Source organism: Parambassis ranga, chromosome 19, assembly GCF_900634625.1.
Source record: "Parambassis ranga chromosome 19, fParRan2.1, whole genome shotgun sequence".
Classification (NCBI taxonomy): Eukaryota; Metazoa; Chordata; class Actinopteri; family Ambassidae; genus Parambassis; species Parambassis ranga.
In genome coordinates this window covers 18,902,899-18,929,072 of record NC_041039.1, presented here as the reverse complement: position 1 = coordinate 18,929,072, position 26,174 = coordinate 18,902,899, and the positions used below count along the sequence as shown (strand labels likewise).

The window sequence follows — 26,174 nt, the reverse complement described above, 5'->3', positions numbered from 1 at the left end:
AGCACTGCAATATTTCTGCTTGAATTAACCCAAATCCTAAAGTAAATCAAATACTACTCATGCTTTTAAGTAAATAAAGTTATTACAGTTACAGTTCCAACTATAACAGCACTTTCCCATGTCAATTCTAGAAACAACAGAAAATGTAATTAGCAGCATCCTCCGTAAGTATCTCAGGTCTTAGTAAATAGCTTAGTCTTTTAACAGCAGCCTGGCACAGCTGGTAATACGCACCACAAGCTAATCTGGACTAGGAAACTGTGGCGTTTGAGACGCACATGTGAAAAAATAATGTACAATGGTGCGTATTTCCATCTCCATGTACCATGTAGAACTTGGGAGTCCTGCAATCAAGCTAAAAGGCTGGTGACATGCAAAACCTCTGTCTAGCACCCAAATGCAGTACATCAGCATGACAAACTGACAAGATGCAGGTCACTCAGCGAATTACTTTTTTTTTTTTTTTTTTTTCTCAAAAGAGAGGCAAAATGATTAGAAGCATTCCAGGATTTTAGACCATAGCACATGCCTGACAGCTCTAATTCAATCATGGCCTGCACCTTTATTTCCATGTCAAGTAGGACGAAACTGTATCTATGCAGTGTCAGCGCTGCATATTTGCATTCCTTGAAGACACTCAGCTTGATCACAGATACAATCCAGAATCCTAAAAAGATAAACGATGTATTCTTGTTGGCTTTTACGAGGATGCCACAACAATATAACATATAATCACAATTATTATGTCCTGTAGTGGCCCCATGTTTGTATTGATAAGCACTCTCCTTCAGTCATATGAATAACTGTAAATAAATATTCTTATCCCCAGTGTAACGAAGAAACACATTTGCTAAAGAATTTAACACAACCTATAACTTTCGTCACTAATTTAAACCAGTAGTTTTGATGCTTAAACTGATCTGTGACTGAACATATGGACAGGAAGCACTTACAACACAGGTTCAACATGGGACAGAAAGTCAATGGTCAATAGTTACAACAGATGGTTAGGTTAGAGCAAAACCGATGCAGTCACCATTTTTTTAGCTATGGGTGGAAGATACATAAAGAGTGGTCCCCTTCAGGGACTGAAAATATCGACCTTGTATGTTTCCTGGTGATGACGGTGGCCCTGAATTTTTTGTTTTATTACAACTTGTAGTCTCTTGATTTTTTTCAGGTGTGCATGTACTCCAACACTGTTTATGTCCCAAACTAAAATTATGCCACTCCTTTAACATTCTAATTATGACACTCACCTCTCAGGAGCCTGGTGATGATCTAAAATGAATATTTCACGTGGCCATTAGAACCTATTAAATGGTAAAAAAAATCACTGAATCCTTCCTACTTTGAGGGTAAAGGACAGCAATAGACAGCAACAACTCTAGGAGCCTCAACACATTTTACTGAGCCAGAGAGGGGGTCATCATGACATACAATATTCAAAAGAGAGGGCTATTTGATAACTCAAGCGCAGGACATAAAGTGGTGAGAGTGATGAAATGGTGCAATATCAATCTGCCACCATAAAATACTGAGTCACAGTTTAAACATGCACACAGGGTGAAGGCTGTAAGAAAATAAAGGGGCTCCACAGGGTCCAGTGCACGTTCAAAAAGATCAAGCAGGACAGTTTAAATAATATATTTCAATTCAACATTATGCCTGTTTTGAACCCTGTCACCACTTAAAAATACCTGGTGGACTTACCTACATTTATAGCTATATTATGCACTTAAATGTCCCCCATGAATCAATTTTTAGTTTAGAAATTCTTAATATTACACTACAGCCAAATCTTTTCAAAATTAAAAATTAATTAAATTATTCATATGATGATAAAGTATGATTTCAGGGATATCTGGCTTTAGGTTGTTAAACTTCCCATTAGACCAGAGATAACAGAAGAAAGTGCTAAAGTCTACATAGATATGTATCCACTAGAAAACAAAATAACTGAATAAACTAATCACAGTTGTTCTATCAATGTGTTACAGGGCTCTTACGCTAAGGGATAGTTTTCATCAACACATTTGATCACCATCCAGGATGCTGCAGAGCACAAATGTATAGAAAAGTGTGAGGTCAAGCCTTTCTGTTTGTTATTGGAGTTCTGATAACATCCTCTTTGTAAGTGTAATAGCACCGACTGCCAACAATACCCTGCTAGGAGCAGAAAAGTATGTGTGAGCTCTCAACTCAGTTCAATTTCTATACACAAGGTCCTCACAAAGTGGGCAACACTGTTACTCTGTGAATGCAAAACTCACTTATTTATACATTTTATACATTTTCTAGTGAAACTGCTATCCCTGGCCTTTATCTTCAGAAAAATAACCACAAAGACATGAAAAATAAATATTTTCATGCCTCCAGATAGAGGCATTCATGTCAGTACCAATTGCTTTAACAGACATTAACTGTAACTATCAATATGAGCACAGCAGATGACAAGTATACAATGCTGAAGTGGCTTAAAAAATATAGAGCCGTACTAAAAGCGAAAACAGCAGTGTTATCACAATACCCACCACATTATTTAGTGGATGAAATAAACCACTAGTGAAGCGACTGTCTCATAAAAACATGAGCAGGGTTGTTTGTGCTTGCTGATGTACAGACTCTTAAAAACTTTGAACACCAGACTGTGAGCAAACTGTCATATACTAAGACAAACTGTCCTGATTTCCTCAGATTTTCCACTTCCCACAAAGCTTCTCATTTTTACACATTAGTAGAACACTCTGTTCCTCTATACGCTGTAAACCTTTCAGACAAGTCTTGCTGCATTCACTGAAAAATGCAACCTTTGCCTAGATCAACTTTCATGACAAGGGCACATTTCAGAGAGAAATGAATACCCAAAGCAAAGACAATGAGTTCGTATGAAAGCAGTTTGGAGAGGGAGGAAGAAGAGGGAGGGATGACAGGAAAGAGGGAATAGGGTCATGATTGTTAAGTACAGAATAAAGCCTTCTGCATAGCCTGCCTCATGTCGGCTTCCTGCTCTGGGCTGATTGCAGCACGTCTCTGAGGGCCTGTGTTAGACCAAATACGTGATAAGAACTTGTGAAGGGCCCTCTGAGAAAGGCAAATACACACATAGCAAGAGCAAGAGAGGAAAAGAAAGGCAGAGACAAAGAGGAAGAAGCAAAAAGCCACAGAGAATGAAGCACTACAAAGAAATGGCAGTGAGAAAGACAAGGCTCTTGCGGTCTCCATGTTATTTTCTAATATATCTGCTACCCAGGGGCAGGAGTATGGTGCAAAGCAAAAATAGACAATGAAAAAAAGTTTAGGTCTGTTAACATGTGTGATCAAAAGATAAAAAGAGAGTTGCTACTTAAACCAAAGTCCTACAGAGAGATGGTGGTGAACTGATAAATGTATTGCATTGTTGTTGATTAGAGCTGCTACATATTTGTTATTAGTTCCTTAAATTTTAAACAACCCAAATGGCAAAAAATTACCAATTAATGCAGTGATTGCACACAGATCCTGCAGAGCATAGAGGCAGTAAAACTGCGAGTTTAGTGCCAGCATGATGCATAACTCATTAAAGCTATGTATGCATAGTCCATATATACACAACCTGCAAATATAGAAATATAGAAACACCAGAATCTGAGCTGCACAGGTGGCCAGTGTGTGTTGCAGCACCTGGCAGCAGTCACATGTTCTCACTCACAGGTGATTAAGAAGCTCATCTGAAAAATAATGGGAAAGATTTAAGCTGCTTAAATATTCATAGCATCATTAAGAACAACTCCAAGATCATTATTTTGAAATCTATGGTCGACTTATACACTAGAATCTACCCAGCCTATTCCCAAAGAGCAGGATTGTTTGAGATTCTTCCGAGTTTTAAATCTCCTGGGAGAAATGACGCATGCATGTTTCAGCGGCTCGCCTGTTATAACCGGGGCCCCCAGGGAGCAGAAGTAGGAAAATCACTGCTTTGTTGGAGAAGTGCATGTCAGCACTGAGAGGACACCAGCATGTCCGAAGTTATCACTGCAGGCCTACAATATATCTTTCTGTCATCAAACAATGGGTGCAACTGTTTGGATTGGTCTTAAACTACAATAGTTATGCAGTTGTCACCTTTCTCATTCAAAAAGCAAACAAAAAATGCCAAGTTTGCAGTTTGAATCTCAAAGCTTAAGAAACTGCTTATCTCTTCCATTACCATCGATTTTCTAAAAAGGTTGTCACAAAACTCGGTCTGCTTTTTAAATTCAAATATTAATGTTAAGTTATTCCGTAAGGGGAAGAAGGAATGACAGGTAATGAGAAAAAAAAAAACGTCATTCTGTCACTTTCTGAATACTCAAACAGTTACATGGCTGTTTTTCAAGCACAGCACCATAGACCCTCATAATGAGTGCTGTAGATGTGTAATGACTGAGTCACCAGAAGACACAGCAGGACATCTAAATCCATCAATGTTGCTCCCAATGCATAGAAATGAAGTCATTAGAACAGTGAACAAAGGCGAACGCTGCTCTGTTTTACAGCCTTCCATCGCTGTGTTCTATTTTTAGGACGTCAGGCCCAAAAATAGCCCTTTGAAGTGTAATTCGTTATATTCACCAGGTACCAAATAATGAGGGTACTGGTAGCTATGTTGTTGATCAGCATGAAAGCAGCAGTCAGTGCTGTACAAAGAAATTAAAACATTAAAATATATTTAAAGTCTCTGAAGAAGGAAGACAGATTTGCCCTTTTGAGCTAGACTAAGTGCTTAAGATTTCACTCCTTTCCTCCGATTCCTTTTGCTCTAAAATGAGAAAAACTCATCTCTAGACTTTAAGAAGGTGATGCTGATTTTAAGGTGAATGACAATACAGCATGCTATTTCTGTTGTTAAAGTGCTGGCAGGACAATGGGGAGGATTTCATTTCAGCACTTCACCACTTACCAAGAACATTCAGTGTCGGGCCAATATGTTCCCACAAATCTGCCTTTTTTTCATTTTGGTTATGAGAAATTATGTCTGACATACCCAGAAACAACTGACTGACATGGTCCTTTTTTTCTGTTACAGGGAGGTTAAGTCTTATCCATAAGATTAGTTTCCTAAAAAGGAACGATTGAGGTGACACCCACACCTTTCTGATGAAGAGTTTAGTGATTCAAAATGTGAAAAGAATAAACAGAAAAAAAGGACAGAAACAACTATGAACTGTCATACATTAACATAATTTGCTGTTACACACTTTAAGCAATGCAAACTGTTACCATCATACCGCACACTTGTGCATAAATTACACAGGCCACTGTAGAAATGAGCCGTTGCAGTGGTGCTTGCACATCTATGCCAGTGTGCAGAGAAATATTTCAACCCACCAGCCTTGCATTCCATAAACAGCTGAGCCTGTGAGAAACATGCAGCAACAGGACGCCACAACACAGCCATGACCACGAATCAGGCGATGAAGGCTTTAAGAGCTATATCACGTTGCAACCTGGATTTTGGGGGTTCAGAACAATGTAGCAATGGGCTGCTGTGAGTTTTACCCTTTTGAACCGTCATGATGAGCTTAAATCACTGCACACTGCCATGTGACCAACATCAACTGGAATGTGACATGGACCCTTTTTTAATACAGGGAGTAGCAAAAAAATCCTGACAAAAACAAAGGAAGCCACAACTTGTCAGTAAAGCACAGCTGCTGCTGCATATTTAGCACAAAAGTGCAACTAATGATCCTTGAAGTGAATTAATGTGGGAATTAAGCACACTGACTCATCCACACATCCACCATAACCTGAACCAAAATATCACAGCCCCACTTTATTTGATGATTTTAGCTTAGTTCTCTCCGATATGCCTTTATGATGTCTCCTTTGACTGTTGAACAAAGTGTTTTCTGACAAGTTAGACTATCCAGGCAGTGGTGGATGGGCAAAGGAAGGCAAGGGTAAGGAACCGGTAAGATCCTTCCAAGTTCAAAGCATTTTAAAGAAGCACATGTTTTCAAGACTCTGTAACTAGGACAGGAAGCAAGTTACAATCATTTTTCATACACAACTTTTTTTATACTCAGCTCTGAGTTTGTTTTTCATTCTCATTGGATATTGAACAAAAATATTATATTTCTGGTCAATTTTTAACCCTGTCCTACTTTTCTCTCTGAAAATAGTTTCCACTTTCCCCCCTCATTTCCCTGCCAAGCTCTTGAAAATCTAATTTCATTTTGGCCATTTGGCATCAGAAGACAGATCTGGCTCTACAGGCCTTCTGGCAAGAGGTAATGCACAACATTTCCAAGGAAAAGGGACAGACTATCAATCCATGGATGGAAAGTTATTTCCTTGTGACACTGGAAGCAAACAAGTAGCATTGACAATGTGCAATGGAGGAGTTAACACAACATTTTCACAAGTCAGTGCTCATCTTTCCAGGAGTAAAAACACTCTTCAGCTTTAACCTCAAGGGTCCATGTCAGAGTGTAGCCTTTGTTGTCACAAACACAAATTCACACAAGTTAAACATTTTATCCCACCTCTGGTGACAAACAACTGGATCCTATCAGTGTGGCCTGCAGATACAATCACCAGCACTGACAGATGAATTAGTAGAAAGCATGAATGATCTGCAAACCAATGACACTGTTTAAACGGATGTATTGAAGGTTCACTTCTCCTCCAAAAATCCCCTGTGTAATCATTCTGTTGTAATCATCTCTCATGGCACAGCTTGACTGCTAACATCTTGATGACATTACCACCACATTGTCCATCTGGACAAAAGTTACTTGATTTGATATTCTTTAAGCAGTTCTGTCATTTTAGTTCTCTTTATATCACCTCCTCTTTCCTGGAAGTCAAAAGTAATGCAACACAAAACATTCCCAGTTGTTAAGCAAAATCAGTGACTGCAGTACTGCCAATGCAAAAAACCCTATCTATATCCCTTCTGAACTCTTGTGGATATTTTGAACTTGCTTAAACTGCAAATAACAAAAGCCCTAGAAAAGAGGTTAACTCCAAAAATCTGATTTTGTTGGAGACTGAAACTTTGTGGAGACGTTAACGTAAAGATGACGCATTATTCTGCATGAAATGGACCAAATTAGGCTGCAAATAATCTGGTGTGTGGCTGCAAAACCAAGGAGTGGATGCTCATAGGCTGAGAGCTACCACAGATTAAAAATTAGCTATTAGCTCAGAGGCTCGATTTCCATATTCATCTATAATGCATGTTGTGTAGATGCTTTTCTACCAACACTTGAAATGTAGAAAATAAACAAACAAGATTCAAGATTCAAGAAAGTGTAGTTTCAATCTGTGTGGACCCAGAAAACTTCATTTAAGTTCATCCCAACATATTCTGTTAACTTGAAGTCAAAAAGGTTTGAAATGAGCCATCAAACACATTTAAGACATGTTGTGTGTACGTCAGCTCAAAACTGGAATCTTTGCCCCACACAGAAGTGAAATGAATGATGTTAAGTCTTGACAGATGTCAGAAGTCTCGTACAGAGGAAAGCATTCACTCCACCTTTCATGTTTCAAAGAGCTGGCATGTAAACACAGCTGAAAAAACACGCAATCGTTGGTGGGATGGACGGGGTTAGGCCGGGTGTGTAGAGTCGTCACAACAAGGCAAGATTATACAAACCAGAGAACCTTGCAACCCTCTCATTCTCCATGCAAGTTCTCTTATGATTCTGTGCACGTTTACATTATAACATAGACTGATGTTTACACAGCCGCTCAAACCTCAACACACCAGATTTCCAGCTAAACAAGATTATATGCTTTCTGCAATTACCTTCAATTTGATACTGTAACACATACTCTGTCAATAAACCTGTTGTGTTTCGTTTAAAAAAAACAAGTGTTCGTAATGGAAGATAAATCCCTTCAAACCTGACAGGATGATAAATCCCTGGCGGGCAGCATTCAGTCTTTTCCTTATCTAGCCTTGCACATCAACTCAAATACTGAACAATATCAATCATGTATTAGTTTGTACGTGCATGTGTGAGTGTGTGCAGAAGTCCTGTGGTAAGCTCCCTTTAAATAATAGCTGGAAGAAATACTTGCGTAATTCAAAATAAGGATGGCAAAACTTATTTACTTTGCTTCAAAGTTTCTCTATGCTTTTATTGGCATCCAGCCGAAGGAGATTAAAAATCAAAAGTTAAGGCTTGAATCAAACAGAATAAAGACTGCAGGAGACACACAGCAAGACAGCTGTGTCCGCATGTTAAAGGCTTCAAGAACTGTTTAAACCTATTTATGACTTTTAGCCTTCTGTTAAGTAAACTCTGAAACAACTAAATATGCAGGTGTGATTAGGAAGTTTGTGGCAGCGGAGACGTGAAGTCCAAATTAGTGGAAAATCCACATTCCTGGATGACAGCAACGACTCTCTGGGCTCTCAGATGGTCTTCAACACAACAATATAAAGTAACAATACCAAAAACAAATTCACTACGACTTCAAGCAACATTAACTGCAGGCCGGAGCCTATTTCTCCCATAAATAAGTGAGAGGCAGGGTACATCCTGGACAGGTGGCCAGTTTATTGCAGGGCTACTCACAAAATACTGGTACTTATTTTACACTTTCTTCATTTAAAATTCAATCAATCAGCTAAAGATGAAGGTTAAGTTCTTCAATTCCATCTTCAAAGCAGGGGCCACACAGGCAGGGGAGGAGAGGCTGAACAGCTGAAACTTCAGCCTGTTTGAAGACCCAGGCAAGAGAAGGTTGACTAAACAGTGAAACAATAGGTGGCCAGACTACGGGGCTTGGCACAGATCAAGTTGAAAGTCTCTGGACAGACTCGGGCCAATAAATCTGAAACACAGATTACATGACAGCATGTGAAGTAACTGTATCTGTGTTCAAACGTCAGGGACGACTGCCCGCCCCCCTAAAAATTGGCAGAAAGTTTCTCAGACACTGGCAAAAATAATTTGACAGCTCTGTCTGAGACCAGCCTTCCTCAAGGGTCCATGTCAGCAGGACTGTCCCTGCACTTCTGCACGTGTCAAATGTGATCAATACATAAACCATTCGGGCACTCTGTCTGGGCCGCAGATCTGGAAAACAAACATATACTCAGTGTAGGGGCAAGAAATCCAAATAAACTAGAACATAGATTTATCGACAATCAGTGAATTAGTAGTTTCAAAGTAAGTAATCACTCGTAGTTTCTTGTAGTATCCTAAAGGATAAAGCTAAGTTAAGGTCCCGCCTTAATAAATATCGACGTTCTTCATTGATAAAACTGAGCATGGTTACACGCGTGGGAAAGCATGTCCGCGTCTCAGAAGCCTTGACTAAGGACTGGGGAGAGCTATGGCAGGCCATGAGGAATGATGACCTCTTCTCATGCAATGGCACATTCCTGCCATAGCTAAGTTGAAACAGGCCTGAGATAACTATAGCAGCCAGCATGGAGTGACAGCCTGGTGGAATTTAAAGGAAACTGCCATCATTCAAAAGCAACTCTGTGACAATAAAAGCTTATGATGTACAGGCCTCACTTAATATTCTTGAAAAATAACAAACTGAGTAGCCCCAATTGAGGGTGTTTTTAAAGTGGTCGGTTATCCATCAAAATTCACATCGAATGATAAAAAACACTGAGCAGAGAGCTGACCTGCAGATCATTTCATATTGATGATTCAGACATGTGCGCCTCCCTTTGTGGAATTCATTTCTGCTCTCTTATGTGTACTGATGGGAACTCCAACAGCTGCTTGTTTCCACAGCCCACTTAGTAGAGGGAAAGTCAGGGATTGAGCGAGAGAGAGAGACAGAGCATGAGTGTGATGGGAATACATGCTCCAGACGCCTGCTTATTTATTGATCGGCGCTGACCTTGTCTCCACTGACATGATGGGCTTCAAGGACAGACCACGTCTAGCTTTTTCCACTTTCACACTGTGTTTCCTGGAAGGTAGATACTCTCAATGGTCTAATTGATTTAAACCTTTTCAATGGGGTCCTAATGGGAAAACTTTACATTGTTTACTGTTGAAGATAGCAAGGGCACTTTTAGTGAACATTGTTCAAGTGGTAACTCTAGAGGCAAAAAGCACAGGACACATCTTAATCAATGCATCCATTTATCAAGGACATATCACAGTAGGGGGAAATGCAACAATCAATAAGAAGAGCAACTTCCATCAGTCACCAGTGTGTAATGTTGATGGATCTGTACATATATGCTACCAGTCAATAGACATTGACTTTCAGAGTGCTCAGAAACAGGGAATCCGCTGCTATACTAGGCCTCTTTTTACCACAGGCATCTAATCAGAATATTCAAAAGTGTCTTCCAACCCTAGGTAGGATAAAATAATTTTCTGTTTTCTTCATATTTGTGATGTCAGCACAAGCATAATACATCTCACATCACCAGGTTTAGATAAGATGTGCAGCTTTACACTCTTGATGCAGATTAGGCTAAGGCAACATCTTATCTTATCTTACCTTAAAAAGAACCTTAGATCTACGCATATGTGTTTATAATTAAGTTGACATTCAACTGTATCCCAATCTCAAGATTAAGAAACTGTCATACTGTGCCTATACTCCTCCTCAGGCTTTCCAATACTATTACTAATGGCTTTATTTACATTTTGGATGGCATCATTGCAACCCTCTCACTTGTCTTTTTATTGCACCTGCTAAGACACTATTAATGATGATGAACAAAGACATAAGTAAAAGGTCACAGTTTAGCTGATTGGCATATGGAGATACATTAAAAAAAAGTTTTAAAAATTGGAAAATCCAAAAAGCCATAAATGTCATGTCAATAAGTGAAGCAGCTCTCCCATCCCCAAAACCACTAATGAAGTTCCCCAGTGGATCTCAAGCATGGATTCCACAGCCTTTATTCAAGTTAATGACTACATTATCAGTGAATCAGCATTTAGACGATAATTATGCCATATACAAGCCTCTCAGATCACCTCCCCCAAAGACCGTCTGATCTTCAATATGACTAGAGCTTCTGAACACAGAGCTATGTGTCATGGCTGGCCTGGATTCCGCCAAAGAGCTGGCAAACACAATTAGCCTCAATCCATTTCAAAGAGTATCTGAAGACAAATGTAGGATTTTGCTATGGTGCTTATTAAGACTCGGAATCAGGGCAGAACATAGCAAATGAGTTTGCAGCAATAACTGGACACTGTCAATGCAGCAACTGGATGTTGAAACTGCAAAACACAGACACAAAAGACACAAAGAATACAGAGATATGACAGCAAACGCTCACCGTTTTCTGCACCAAATGACAGAAAAAATTGCAACAAGAACACAGTATGTTTGAAAGCACAACCAACAAATCAGATCAAATGTGTCAGGGAGAAAAGGAAAGGCGTATGCGAATGTGAAATTACAGAACAGCAGTGACAACCATCTTATTATTAAATGCAAAAAAAACATACTTAGACAGCAGCCCTTGTCTTTAAAGTAGAGGTCGGCAATACCTAACTAAAAGCAGAGCGAAAACAAAACATGTCCAGAAATAGTTGCTGTGCTCTGTAGGTGACGTGAAGCTACAATTTTGAAATACCAACACTTATGAAGTCATGAAGTCAGGAACGATGAAATCATTTCCCAGAAAGAGAAGATGAGTGCATAATAAAATGAATCACTCAACATCAGTTGAATTACGGGAACATGAGTTGAATTAAGCTTCAAGTCAGCTAAAAATAAACAAAATGATCATAATAAATTCTTTTAATGAGCAGCATTACACTCACAATGACTCTTTGCTGCAGCACTGAGAAGGTGTGGCGGAAAGAACATACCTGGATAAGTTCTTGACCTTTCCCTTGGTCATGTGAAACCTTGTAGTGTTAAATGACCAAGTGTGAGTGTTTTCCCCCTTCAACGCTATTTTCCTGGACTTAGTTCAAAACGATTGTGATTGGTAAAAAGAAAGAAAAAAAACAAGCCAGAGCATTTTTCAACCAGCACAGCTCAGTTAAGAAGGCGAGGTTGTTAAGTAGTTTGACAAATCTGGCTCTTTTGTTGTTGAAGTTCTGTGCCAAACCAAGAGAAAGGTGGTTACAAAGAGGACGATTTATGGAGGGGTATAAACACAAAGGCAAAGAACTATCAAACATCAGCCAGAGCAGAAACTGCAACACACAGTATGGCCTTACAGACTCCCTGTGCAAGCATTGTGCATTACTAAACCACCGTATAACAGACTAAGTCTAGTCCAAATATTATGTCAAGTCGGAATGGAGAACGCATTATAACTAGTCTCACTGTGACGACTAAAGATGTTGGTTACTAGCCATGAGTTGGTTTTGGCTTGCCTCGTTGTAAAGTTTCAGGTTTTTGCACACTGTTATGTGACTATGTGGTTTAGCAATTTATTTGTACAACCCAACATTACACATGTCCCAATGGCTTTAACATGCCCACAACTACTTGATTCCCACACCCTGCCCTGCTCTTAAATGAGAAAAGAGGGTAAAAACTCCATTAAAGAACCCTGATCATACAAAGTGGTTTGAAACTGTCACAAAGAGACTGCAGAACAAATTAAATCTGCATTTTCAATGTGACTAATTGTGCCGACCGGTGAGCTAATAACAAGAAACAAAAAATCTGCCTTTGCTTACCGGTCAGGCTGTGAGGCTCCCAGAGCACCAGTACTCGCCGATTCAGACAAAGCCAAAGGGCATCTTAAAGGCTGAAGCCACTTTTCCTGCAGACAAGGAAACAAGAGACAAAAGGGCAGGTGTCAGCTTCATGTCACCATCACAAACTCCTTTAAGGTCTTGCTTCTGAAAAATCAAGACATAAGCTTATCAAAGCAACATCAATTCTAGAAGCAAAGGTCCATCATCTAGTTTGAATAAAGATCATAACACTTTACTGAGAATTGGAAAGCAGGGATACTGACTGTGGGTTTGTTGTCATGTTCAGGCAGTCTTGAGATGTGTTCAATGCACACACAGTTAACCATTAGCACATGATAAAAGTACAGTATGATGGTCCTTGGAAAGTGACCTGCTCTGCCATCTTAATTAACAAAAAGTACTGAAATGTGTGGTAAGAATCTGTAGACCTGGAACTAGCTTTGTATGTGGGACTAACAGGTCTAGCAAGACAAAGAATTAATACTTGTTGTGGTTTACAAGTCACAAAGCTCAGAATAACCTTGTCAAAAATGCTTTTCCCTCTTAATGTGCGATTATTAACTTTCCAATCACTGCATCAGTGTGTGCATTGATAATGACAACAGGCTAATGAGCCATTCCAAACCCTTTCTCCAACATGGTGTCACTTGGCAATTCTTCTTAAATGCTGTGAGTCAACAGAAATTAGACATGAACCACTCCCGTGCCCTAAATTCATACCCTGCAGGCATGGCATACTGGTTTCGCCCTCTTATACTGCAGTCCGCTCAGGCAAGAAACCAAGCTATATAAGGAATTGTTAGTGTAGAACATAGCTAGTGGCTCTCAACTATTAGAGCCAAGGGCTTAGAGGTGGGGAGTCTGTTTACACTGTAAGCATTTTTATTTTTTGTTTTAAGAGGGTCCACTTGCTAAACATGACTTGGCCTTTAATGTATAATCCAACACTAATATTGGCTTCCAGTGAGCAGGCTGTGGGGGGAGGTGAGCCTGGTCGCTCTGTGAGAACACGTGCAGGTGTGAGGGTTATACAGTGAACAGGCTTATATAGTCAACCTAGAGTCCAAAATTAAAGTATGTTTACTTTTCACCAGAATGAAGCAGAGAAATGACTCAAATCTGTGTGCAAGCTGATAACCCTTTTAATAGAGTATTGTACAGTTCTCTTACTGATTTACTCTTGCCAGCTGAGTGGAAATCACAGAAGACTGAGATACAGAAAATAAAGGAGAGATCTTCAACTTAAATCAATGTCCCACATATCATAGATAAACAGGAGCAGAGTAAGGCCAATTCTCCCCTGGGCTTCCCTTTACTTCTAGATTTAGCCTTGACCACTTCCTTCCTCTGGTTCTAATTGGCAGTGCACTACAGTATTTCTACATAAACAGACAGCTAAACAGCAACATGTGTCTCTTTATGGCAGTTAAGCAGTGGTAATCAGGACAGATACAGAGCTAAACACACCAGCTACTGCTACTGTGATGCAAACCGTTTTATTGCATCCCGACAGCACTACTGCCGTTTACACCCACTTCTTGCAAAGTGCCTGTATCACAGCGGCTCAGCAGGCATTTATGATTTACAAGCTGCTCTTATGATGCCACGGTGGACAATTTCAAGCATAAAGTTTAAGGAAAGACTCTCACAATGAAACTAAAAGTATGAATCAACCTGCCAAGAGATTTTAAAGGTTAAAACATGAGCCTTAGACAACATTCATATACACGGGGTCTTTGATCTTAAACCCAAGTAAAGGATATGAAATCCGTATGGGAAGGAAACATGCCCTCTAGCACCTGAATCAAAGACTTCACATTATATTGCTCCCAAAACCACATGTAAGAATCGTATTTGGCATGAAACTTAAGTTTCAAAAACACTGACATGATATCTTAGATATAGACAAATGGGGCCTGACTATCCTTGCTTCTGAAAATACCTATAAAAATAGAGAATAATCAAACCATGTGGTTCTTAATATTCATAAAATATTCTGGTGTCTGCATAAAAGGCACAGATGTACTGTATGTCCCTCCCAGGCATGTGTCTAGATCGGCAGTGTGTCCATGCTAAATAGGCTGGGAATCCACAGGAGGGGCAGCTGACTGTTTGCAATGGTCCATGGAGCATGTCTGCAGGCCAAGACGTTCCCAGGACAACAACAAGTTCACCATGACCTTTACAAGAGCCTGGAAAGTTAGGCACGCCAGACAATAAAGAAAAAGGGATTTAGCTTTTAAATCCGGTTTCCATTTCATTCTAAAGTGCATTCACCAATACACCAATGCATAGATTTTTGCAATAGTTATACATTAAACAACTAGACCCCAAACTGAAAGAAAAATGGCTGCAAAACTTTAACAAAAGACCTGCACGCCTCCAACAACCACACCAACATAGGCCAGCCACACTGTCTCCATGGCAAATGGATTATGTCATGACTTAAGCCTGTTGCAGGCTAAGCAGACCCTGACGAGTGACTGAGGAGATATAGAGAAATATTTGTGAAATCCCAAATGACAGGAATCCAGAGCGACCCAGTACATTAACGATGAAGTCATAATTGTGCATCTTGGGGCCGGGGCAGCAAAACAACATCAGATCTGATTCAAGTGCCAAGGTCTTGCATCACATTTAGATGCAATCAGGCACTATATTTAAATATGGTGTATAATAATATCCATTTTTTTCTGCTTAACAAGACCCTGTTGTATCACACTATTTAAAAGACAGGTCTCCTAATTGTACATTTTCTCTATCTATCTCCACCCCTCTACTTCCCCAACTCTCCTTTCCCCCCTCTCTACCTACTGAAGGCCCACTGTTCAACTCCCAGGGTGGGCAGCTGGCTCTACATCTGACACATCTCAGGACAAAAGGGAAACTCCAGATTGTCGTGGGGAGAGCAGCCACCCGTGGCAGCGCTCAGCAGGATTCCGGTTGTTTATGGTTGGCACTAATTACGGATTGGCAGACTCTTCAAGCTCTAGAAACTCCAACTGGTGGAAAGAAAACAGAGGACTGGTTTTGACAGAAAAATACAGAGTGACCATTAAAACTGTCTCCATTTGCAGCAAGCCATAAAACATGGAGTGAAGTAAACTCAATAGGGTGGCTTCAAGACATCATTCATGAACACACTGAAGCTCTCAAGGGGAAGCCCATTAACTTCTGCAAGAGTGCAAAGTTTTTTGCTCTCTTGCTACCCTGCAGAGTGTAGTCATGTTCATGGTGTAGAAAATAAGTCGAACTAAATGCTGCAGTGCTCTGAGGAATCTCAAAATAAGAACAAGAAGAATTAAGATATTTTTAATGAGAGCTATTTGAAAGATCGATAATGACAGAAGATCACGCAACAGCTATTATGACGGGAACACTACTGATAAGAGAGTACCCTTCCACTCAGGAGATGTCAGACACAAGAACTGGGTACAGATCCCCAAAACATCAAATCTAAACTCTTTCTAAGCTTCTAAAACACTATACACTGTAGAATGTGGAATCAAGGCAAAACATAACATTTATTTGCTAACAGTCTCATGCACTTACTTGTATTACTACACAGCAATGACAACTAAATAGCCAATTGGACACCAAAGGAAGGTACAAATGTGGATAGTAGAAAGCACAGATGAAAGCATTTGTTTAAGCTGAGTAATAAAAGAAATGGCGTCAGGTGTCAACAAATTCAGCAAATCAAACGGAGCGCTGAGTGAAACCCACCAAGCAGTCTCTTTGAAATGAGCACAGCAAAGGAATGCTCAATCCAAACAGAGCAGCCCACTGCTCAGCAATTAAAGACTCAAGTATGCCATGCTTTCCTCTCAGCTTTGTGCTGGTTAGAGGCACTTGTTTTATACAAGGAAAAATAACCCACAGCATCGCTTTTTATGTTGAATGTTAATGAGAAAATTCTCTTACAATGCAGAATGCAGACTCACTAGATTCTCTAACAAAGATTTTTACAACATATACACAGTAACATACATATGTTTAAGTCCAGACATATAATATAACAGCATGGAGCACCTGGGATTAATAATGTATTCTTATTCTGGTATACAAATGAGTGCTGACCTCATTTAATGTTTGAAACGTTTGCTCTGTTTTCACGTCCTTTCAAGTTGTGTAAAATGACTTTATGACAGCCCTGTTTAATTAAAGCTTTTCAGGAGGAAAGTTAGCCTGATTAATATGCATGTCCTCCTTTCTGTCACACTTCCACAGTGAGCCAAGTTCTTGCTTATACAGGAAAAGTAAATTAACATGTCTTGCTTAAGTAGCTTGAATGTAATAGGGATTCATAAGCATGTGTGCAAAAGAGATAGCTTTTAATTAAAGGGGGAGTGCTGGTGAATGTAGGACGGGTATGTGCATATGTATTTTGTATGTGGCATGCTAAGCAGTCATCGTTAACCTGGCTAAACACCAATAAAATCCATTATGAAAACGGTCAAAAAATGGCCTTGTGCAATAATTTCATACTATTGAAAACAAATCAAGCATTTTCCTTGATTATATGCAAAAGATTCACAATGACCCTAAAGAAAAAAAAAGTCATCTTCACAACAGCTCAACCCATTTTAACATCCTCACTGGCACGATAAATAGAGATGATAACACTAACTGTGTAACTGTGTCGGGAAAAAAACTGATATTTTAGTCCTCTGAAGTGCTCTTTCCACCTCAAAAGAGCCCCACTGCTTTTTCTAATGCTGAAGTGTTTCCTATCTCTGCACAGTGGTGTCACGTGCCTGTGCAGGTGTTCTACTCTAACACACAAACAGAGGGTAGAGGATTTGCTGGCTCAAGGGAGAAAAGTGCCTGCCAGAGTAAATATGTGTGTATATTCTATTTACATCTTATCCTTTCTTCAGCAAAAACAAACGACGGTTTCACTGGAACTCCTCCACACTGTGCAACATTAGAGGAAGGCAAATACCAAGGGAGAAATCAAACCTTATGTTTGAGGTCCAGACACATAACAAATTAACTGAATAATAGAACTTGTTGTGCAGTTTCTACATTGATAGCTTCATGCTCATTGGCTAGTTTGTGCACAGCCTCTGTTCCTGTCAGTCAACAGTCCTTTGGATCATAGCACTCCAAACTCCTCCTCCTCCTCCTCCTCCTCTTCCTCTTCCCTCCATGGCACAAATCTAGTGGCTGAATGCCAATATCTGGGCAGGACACCCACCTGGTATTAAACCACTCACACACACACACACACACACACAGTCAGTTCAAACGCAAAATCCACAAACGTGCTCCTCCCCTCCAAATAAAGACTACTTTTCCTTGTGACACGCGCACCATTCTCAGACAGACACGTCACATTTGTCTCGTCCCTTACGGACGTTTACCCGGGAGCCCCCCCGTCATCCTGCCAGCCTGATATAGCTGTGGAATGGGCCGGGGTGTGGGCCAGGGTCTGAAGGAATGGGACTGTTTGTTTTCTTGCTATTTGGATCTTCATGTGATCCCGATCATGTCATGCACCAAACAACAAGCACTCGCACAACCAGGGAGGAGTTACAGAGACCCCGCGTGCACTATTATTGCTAATGAGATCACACTGTAAACAGGCTATGTGTGTGTGTGTGTGGAGTGACAGAGAGTGAAAGAAGGCTCTAACAGGACATTTGAGATGTGCCCTCACTCAGCTGGGTCACTTGAAAATGGAGTGAGTCTGCAAATTTAATTTGAGCAGCACCAACAGGATTATTTGTGGAAAAGAGTCTTGCTGTGTCAGGGAAGGTCAAGCAGCGGATGTTTGTTTACAAGTGGTCAGGTGGTGAATGCTGGGAGGCATTTTTTCACCGTGAATGTTGCATAATGTCTTAACCGCCCTGGAATGACAAGTGACAAACAGTGTGAGGAATGATTGGTGTCCATGCTGCCAGTATATTTGTTGTTCAAAATGCTATTGAATCTAAATGCAATATCCTCTCATTAACGCTACACAATAAAGAAAGGATGAATCACACGCGGTCAAAGCTTCTCTGTGTTACTGAGCTTGACACTTTGTAAAATTAAAATCAAAATTAGTGAGGCATTACTTAGTCTGTCCCATAATACATTAGTGAACTGCAAGTCGACCGCCAAATGACAGTTAGGCTAAATGCATCATCTAAAATAAACAAGCAGTTTAATTTGCACGACTCAACACTAACCTTTATCAAGGTGTGAAGTATTTTACGGCATTAAACTGCTTCGGTTTCAGCTAAAGACTTATGAGGATTTAATACGAGGACAAATCGTCTTTTCGTACCTGAAGTAAACATTTAAAAACTCTGAGTTTTGACAGGTATACTGTATCTAGTTATCAGGTTATTAAGTAAAGGAACAAAAGACAAAGTTTCCAAAAGCTCAGACTGTCTAAAGCCAAAGTAAATTTGTCCATACGAGTATTAAAGTCATCCCTGCTCACTGAAGTAGAACAAGATTAGAAACTACATTAGAAAAAGACAACAAGTCTTATTAGAGCAACAATTAAAAAGCATTTCTAAATCTCACAACTGGACAGAAATAAGTGAGTCACAATGACCCAGTTAATCTTTTAGAACAGTGGTTTTTATACACTTGCAATGTCAGGAGGAGCCATTATTAAGTACGGATTTGAAGAGAGGCACCACACCCCACCACCTCCATCCATCTCATAAATTATGACACCCGACTTCCTTCTACAGAAATCAAGACAGTTACTTCAGCAAGTTAAGATGTATAACTGCAAACAGACACACACACAACTCACCTCCAAAACTGGCCCATATTTCATCCTGAAACGTCGGAGTGTCAGTTTAATGGACGAGCTAGCACTGAAGCATATAAGTAGCCCTTCATCCAGGCTTGTAATCTCCAACAGCAAGCACGCAGCTCAGGTTCACCACTATGGTAAACAAGTCCGACAGCAGCAAGGTATGTCTGAGAGATTTCAGCACAACATGTTGCAAGTTATTTTAAGATGTAGGCTGAGTCCAGGAGAGTTAGTGAGGTTAAAACTTGGCCAAAAGTGCTCTCAACACATTTCAGACAGCCAGAATTGTTTTGGCAATGCTGTAGCTACAACTCCTCACAGAGGCTTTGACCTAACTCAGACAAATACTTGTGCAGATACATCACCACAGATTGATCCTGCAAAGGAGGATTATCCATCCATATATGGAACTCAGCATCAACTCTTTCAGCATCAAGGAAGTTGAAATTAGAGATCAAACACTACGCAGCGTGGAGATAAAAAAAACAACAAAAACATCAATTTGCAGTCAAAAGGGAAACCATATATATATAGACAAGGTGAATGGCATTTTCTCCCTGGTCAGGCTTTGTCAGGAGAGTTTCTGTTTTCCTGTGCGGTAACATTTGTCCAGTGGAAAAAGTCAGAACGTCTGACTAACTGTCAGAGCAAATCCCCTAGAGACGTATGTACTAGGCCAGACTGGTGCCAACTCTCCCCTCACATCAAAAGCCAAAGCTGAGAAACACTGTTGATGCAGGCGACATTTTTCACCTGTTCAGAGGTCCAAGTGATGGAAATGTGCAGCGTGTACATGCTGGATGGGCTTGAAAACATGTGACACCACATCATTTTATTTGCAATCCCAACAAGTTTGATGTATTTGTTATTCAGAACTCAGCCATGAGGGCTCAGTGCAACACATAGACAATATAGCATGCACACAAGAGGAATGTAAGATGTTTTCAAACTGATTTAAATTCCATAAATAACTTAATAACGTACAGTTTATAAAAAAGATGTATAGTCTAGCAGGCACTGCTCTACTGAATTTGCCCCTGAGGATCAATAAAGAAGCTAGCTACATACTTGTTTCTATAACAGACCTGATCCTCATCAAACGCTGCCCTCTGAACTGTCAGTCATGTTTCATTTACTGTTTAGCATTCAAAGAAGTGGAGTCAGTGTCCTACTTCTGTAATTAGATTAAAAAAGCACTGTGAGTTAAGAATCATCTTTAATCCACTCATGACACCAAGAACTGTTATCGAATTGTCGGGACAGACACGTTTCCCATCCACAACCAGATGTAGCCACCAGAAATGCAGAACTGTGGGACTAAGCCCAAGGGCATACTGCCTCTAAATGAAACTGGAAACCGAATTCACCCAAGGATTTTGATCCTCTACCACATATTGTTAGCTCTTTTTTGGCCATCTTCCATTCAAGCCCCAGGCTGTGAGCTGTGTTAGTTCTCAGACCGAGGGAGGTATCAGGAGCAGGGATTGCAAAACTCTGAAAATGAACACTTAATTCAGGCACTGTTTCTACATTTCATGGTGACTAATAAATCAAATTCAATGTCAAGACTTTAGAGCAATGTTCTCTTCAAATACAACAAAATGAAATGGAAGAAAGGTTATATGTAAAAGCCATCCAAAATGTCCAGTTCTGCTTTCTTTCAAAAGTAAAATGCTCTCTCTCTACTTTTATTTTGACAAAATGCCCTTGGGAGCTCTTGAACACCGTTAATAGGCTGCAGCCACAACATCTCTTTTTATTCCCAGTCTATGGCTCCGTTAAGTTAGTGCGAGCCTGAGAAATAACAGAAGTTATCGAGCCTGGAATGTAACGCAGCTGGAACAAACCCTGCAAACAATCTTCACATGAAGCTTTTGGTTTCAGGGTCAGAGTGTCTGTTTGAGGGCAGGGTGTTTACACAGTGTGTGAAGAGTCTTGCACAAAGCACGCAAATTTGTCAAGGCCCTAATATTTAATACTGAGTGGATGGACTTTGTTTCTGGCCAAGACTCATACATTTTCCCAGAGAAATATTTAAACTGAAGCCGTCCAAGTGGAACTGGGATAAGGTTTGAGGACATTCTCCAAGCCAGTGTGAAATCCCAGTGCGGTTTGAAATAGAAGTGCACCATCAGGTCTTTCAACATCAAAATGTGGATAGCATTCACTCTCAAAGGCTTTCCACTGACCACCAAAAGCAACAGCTAATGTAATCTCTGACATGACCCACATCAATCAGCTATTAAGGAGACATTAACGAGACATGGTGGTGTTTTTACAAGCTGAGAGACAGGTGAGAGGCCTGCAGGACGTCAACAACGGAAAAGCCTGATGTCACCACTGACTCCCATTCTTCCTTTGTTTTATGGACCCCACAGGACGATGATGATGGTAGGAGTAGTCTATCCCACACCCACTATTGAGTTCAAAAGGAAAATATCTGACATCATTAAATCACTGAATCCAGCAGCTTTAGCCCATTAAGTTGGGTTGGGAGATGCTGAATGGCTGAACTCTGTCTGCCCTATGAGGAGGAGACACGCTTCTAAATCTAAAACAAAGTTTGACAAGGGGTGAGCAGCAACATCCAGCTTTTAATCAGTAAAAGCAAAAGAAAAATCATCGCTCACGGCTCCCATTGTATGCATATAGTGAAACAGCTGTGACACAGACGGATCATCTCATCGGAATAATGCATTAGGAACGACTGCATTTGTTTCAGACTCATACAAAAGAAGAAATAAAATGAGCATCAACACTGCTAATTAATGATTAGCCTCAACTCAGCTAATAGCTCATTAGAACTACATTTCCAAAGTCAGCACCTTACCAACAGCAGCAAAGCCATAGCTTTCCGTTTCCTGGATAATCACAAGTCAACAACCCAAAAAAGGGCAAACAGAAATATTTTAAATAGTAAAAAAACAGAAACAAAGAAAACAAACCCAGCAATTATATTTTGTATAATCATAATTAGTCCATATTGTTTAAAAAGGTCTGACCACATCATCCAAAACATAAATATTGGCACACAAACATTAAAAAAACAATTATTGTCTGCTCTCTCATACATGAAACACCCAGACAGGAGTAGCTGCCTTCTGGCTTAATATGCGATCTAAATGCAGCTGAGATCTGCTCCTTCATCATCCACTGCCTTCCACTCGGTGACTCATTACAGCAGCGACACTACGCTTATCTTATCACATGCAACAAGTGTGAAATCAAGCTGGGAACTGGTACTGTTGCTGGTTTCTTCACCTGAAGATGGTGAACTCCACAGTTAATTCAAATCAAATTAAACCTATTGATTTCACAAGGGTACAATAAATCTGGTTCTGTAGTCCAATCAGTGGAATATTTTAATTTGCCCAGACACGTTCCCACCTGGATAACTCAGATGACATTACACTGACATTTGGTAGGTGCAATGTTATTGCCTGATAGCTGCAAAATGAACTCAGCATAAGCCACAACCTGGAGCTGCCAACACAAATTATATCAAGAACAGAGTTTCAAAACACAACACAACACTGGGCTCCAGGTCTGCCTTGATTGCAGACAGAGCTGAAGTTTTTCGAGATGGCTTCCAGCCCAAACTGCACTTTATCAGGCTCCGCTGACCTTCTAAAACCTGCAGTGTTTTATTTAAAGGGGAAACAACAACATGACCAAATGCCCGTTGGCATGTAAGGAGAACAATGTAAATCAGTGTGTGACATTTTGGAAAGCTGACATGGGATTGAACTCAATGGACCTGATGGTGATGCAAACTTCTGCAGGGATGCAATCACATCACAACATACAATTCTAAAAAGGGCACAAGTGACACGTATTAAAGGAATATTCCTGTTTATTTTGATTGATTGTGTCTGTGTGTGCACATGTGTGTATACTCCTTAACCTCTGGGTCACACCTGTTACCTAGCTCAAGCCCAGGCTCAGTGCAAGGGGGGAAAGGGGTCATAGGTCATGGTGTCACATGATATTTCCTATGCAGACCTGTTTCAGGGTCCAAACATACACATGCATACTGTCAGCTAAGTAATGACCTGTTATTTATGTTGCTGAATTTACAGGTGTCGTTTCCAATGTGCACAGACTGCCTTTGACATCAGGTTACAAGTGAGCTGACAATCTCAATGGCTGCAATGTGAATGAAAATACCTTACAACAAATTCTCTGCTCCCTACATTGCAGCTCGCTTCTGGAGCTCCCAGTCCTGGGCTGTATCCTCCACATTTTAGTGACTGACAACCCTCATATCCCCTCAGACACATGCTTGATGTCTAAAAAAAGGAATACTGCACCTCAATGTCCTGATGTGCATCCAGGACAGTGAGGCACACACAAAATGTGCATGATAGACATCTCTTGAAATAAACTGCTGATGTAGCATAGATCAATATACCGCAACATCATCTGTGATAGGCCAACAGGAATGGTAAAAGTCAAATGATATGATTTAGATGCTAGAAAAATGACAAATGTCACAAAACGTTCTGATCGCTCCAGCACACCTCCTACAACTGTGGCACTTTATCTCAGTCAAACACACGGTGGATCACAGAGATCTCCTGCACTGCTGTGAAACAGACACATCACCATCACCACAAAACACTATCTTCCAGCCACTCGCCACAAAGAATGTCAGGTATGTTCACAATTCAGATATGCAGGAAACAATCCCACAAATGTTTGTCCCACACGCTTTTTTTTGTTTGTTTTGTTTTTGGGGACATACATCCGCAGGACTCTTATCAGAAGAGCCATCAGAAATCTTTCCAAATCTGCCTCCCCCCCATCTGAAGGAGTAACAATGTCAGACGTCCGTCTTTGTTGACACTGTTGGCTCATGAGGAGTAATCAAAATAGGAGGACGCAGCAAGTAAAAACAAGAACTGTCAACAACAGTCTCACATGAACGCACAAAGAAGAGCTCATCTGTCCATGGCCCTGTGTGTGTTTAGAATGGGGAGAAGATTAGAGCAGTAATGTATTACCGTCTTCACTGGCTTGAACTTGTGACACTGAAACTGAAGAATGTTTCACTTTCTCACACTCACACTGACTCACACACACACACACACACATTCTTCAAATGAGCAAACATGCTCAGCAGTGTTTAGCAGTATTTGCCATGTATTTCAGAAGATATGCAATCATGTTATTACTGCTTCTGCGATCAGGAAAGCCTGTGATTTTATTTTTTCTTCTCTAAGGTGATTTAACCCTTTGTATACACTCATCGGATCCGTGTCTGACACTGCAGCTCCTACCAGTATAAAAACGTTTAAGGAAATTGTCAGAATTTCCTTAAAACCTTCAAATTCATCATGTTGCATTCATTTGTCGAACAACTTTCCTGGTTGTAATAATCTGTATTTCTTCTAGAATATTAAACATCTGTGCAGCAGTCGGTGCTTCAGGCTATAGCTGTAGTCAGAGGGGAAACATGTCAAATTATTCACACTTCAATGGAGACAACTGCAGCTAATTTATGTACAACGTTTGCGAACACACTTCCTTCACTTCGAAGTGACCCGTCATGGGGCGAACAGGTTTTTTTCCTGTAGTAGTAGTGGTCAGCCTGATGTTAGGAACCACATGTTGTAGACAGGTCTTTGATGGAAATGTGTGGGGGGACGGGGGGGACGGGACAGGATGATCCCCTACACCTGTTTAGAGGGAGCACAAGGGGAAGCCACACCTTCTTTAACCTTTCACTAGCTCCAAAAATAAGTACAGGAGAGGATGTGTAACTTTACTTATTCATCAAGTGTAAAACTCTGTTTTTAATAACTGTGTTGCATATTATAGACACACATCTACCCTCCATGACAAAAGGAATAGTACATGATGTGTTGTTGTTTCTGTCAATGGCTCTAAAGTCACATTCACACGTCAACGCACAAATTAATTTGATGTTCTATTTGTCTGGAAAAACAGCCAGAACAGATTAGGATGAGAGGAAACGACACCTTTAAATTAACCTTTCATTAACCAGTAGAAGAGAAGCAGGAGAACTGAATTCATGTATTTAGAAAGCTAAGTTAGTGAGAAGATGGATGTGTGGAGCGTGACAGATGTGGTGAAGCTGTCCTTACCATCATGTCACATAAACATGTAGGGTGGTGACATGTCCCCCCTCTGAAGGACCCCTGGTGGTCCCAGGAGCCCTGTGGGGTCAGCAGCGGTGCGTGAAGCGCAGCCCGGCCCGGCCCACTTTGTAAACACAGACAAGTTGTGCTTTGTTGCGGGCTCGTTTCCAGCCCAGGTGTACCGAACTTATTTTTGATGTGTTTTGTATTATTTAAGCTCAGCAGAAGCACAGGCAGCATCACACAGACACTCAACTTCTGACAGCAGCAGCTACGCGCAGCCAGTGATTAGCAGCTCTCAGCCCGACGACGACCAACAAACTTCTCCGCTGCTCTTCGCATCCCTGAACCGCATAACTCTGACATTTCGACACGACATTCCCCCGCTGTACAAACTGCAAACTTAGCAGGCGAGAGAAAAACTGAAGCGACTTGTAGCTCAGACACTTTCAATTTTGGAGGAAAACCAATGAACCCTTGAAGCTAACTTTTCCTCACCTTCCACACGCCGAATATCTCTTCTCCGTCGACAGCTCGGACTTCTCTGCAGCCGTATATTCCTGTTCGGACAGCGTGCAGCCACAGTCTGAGTGTGCACAGCTCAACTCTTGCCAGTGTCAGTGATTTTTCGCACACGGATCTTCTCTGCGTGGCTCCAGCAGCAACAGCCGCTGC

At 40.6% G+C, this 26,174-nt stretch overlaps 1 protein-coding gene across 3 annotated transcripts in view; it reads right to left on the bottom strand.

Moving 5' to 3' along the window:
* The window catches only part of peak1 (pseudopodium-enriched atypical kinase 1), a 73,074-nt gene extending 46,900 nt beyond the window's left edge, over positions 1 to 26,174 (bottom strand). For 2 of the 3 annotated variants that reach the window (XM_028430188.1, XM_028430187.1), the window contains exons 1-2: positions 19,396 to 19,542; positions 12,618 to 12,703 (exon numbers count right to left, since the gene is read on the bottom strand). The gene's annotated coding sequence lies outside the window, so the exon portion shown is untranslated. Of the gene's footprint in view, positions 1 to 12,617; positions 12,704 to 19,395; positions 19,543 to 25,997 lie in introns of those variants that run through there. The other variant, XM_028430190.1, reaches the window with a different exon arrangement.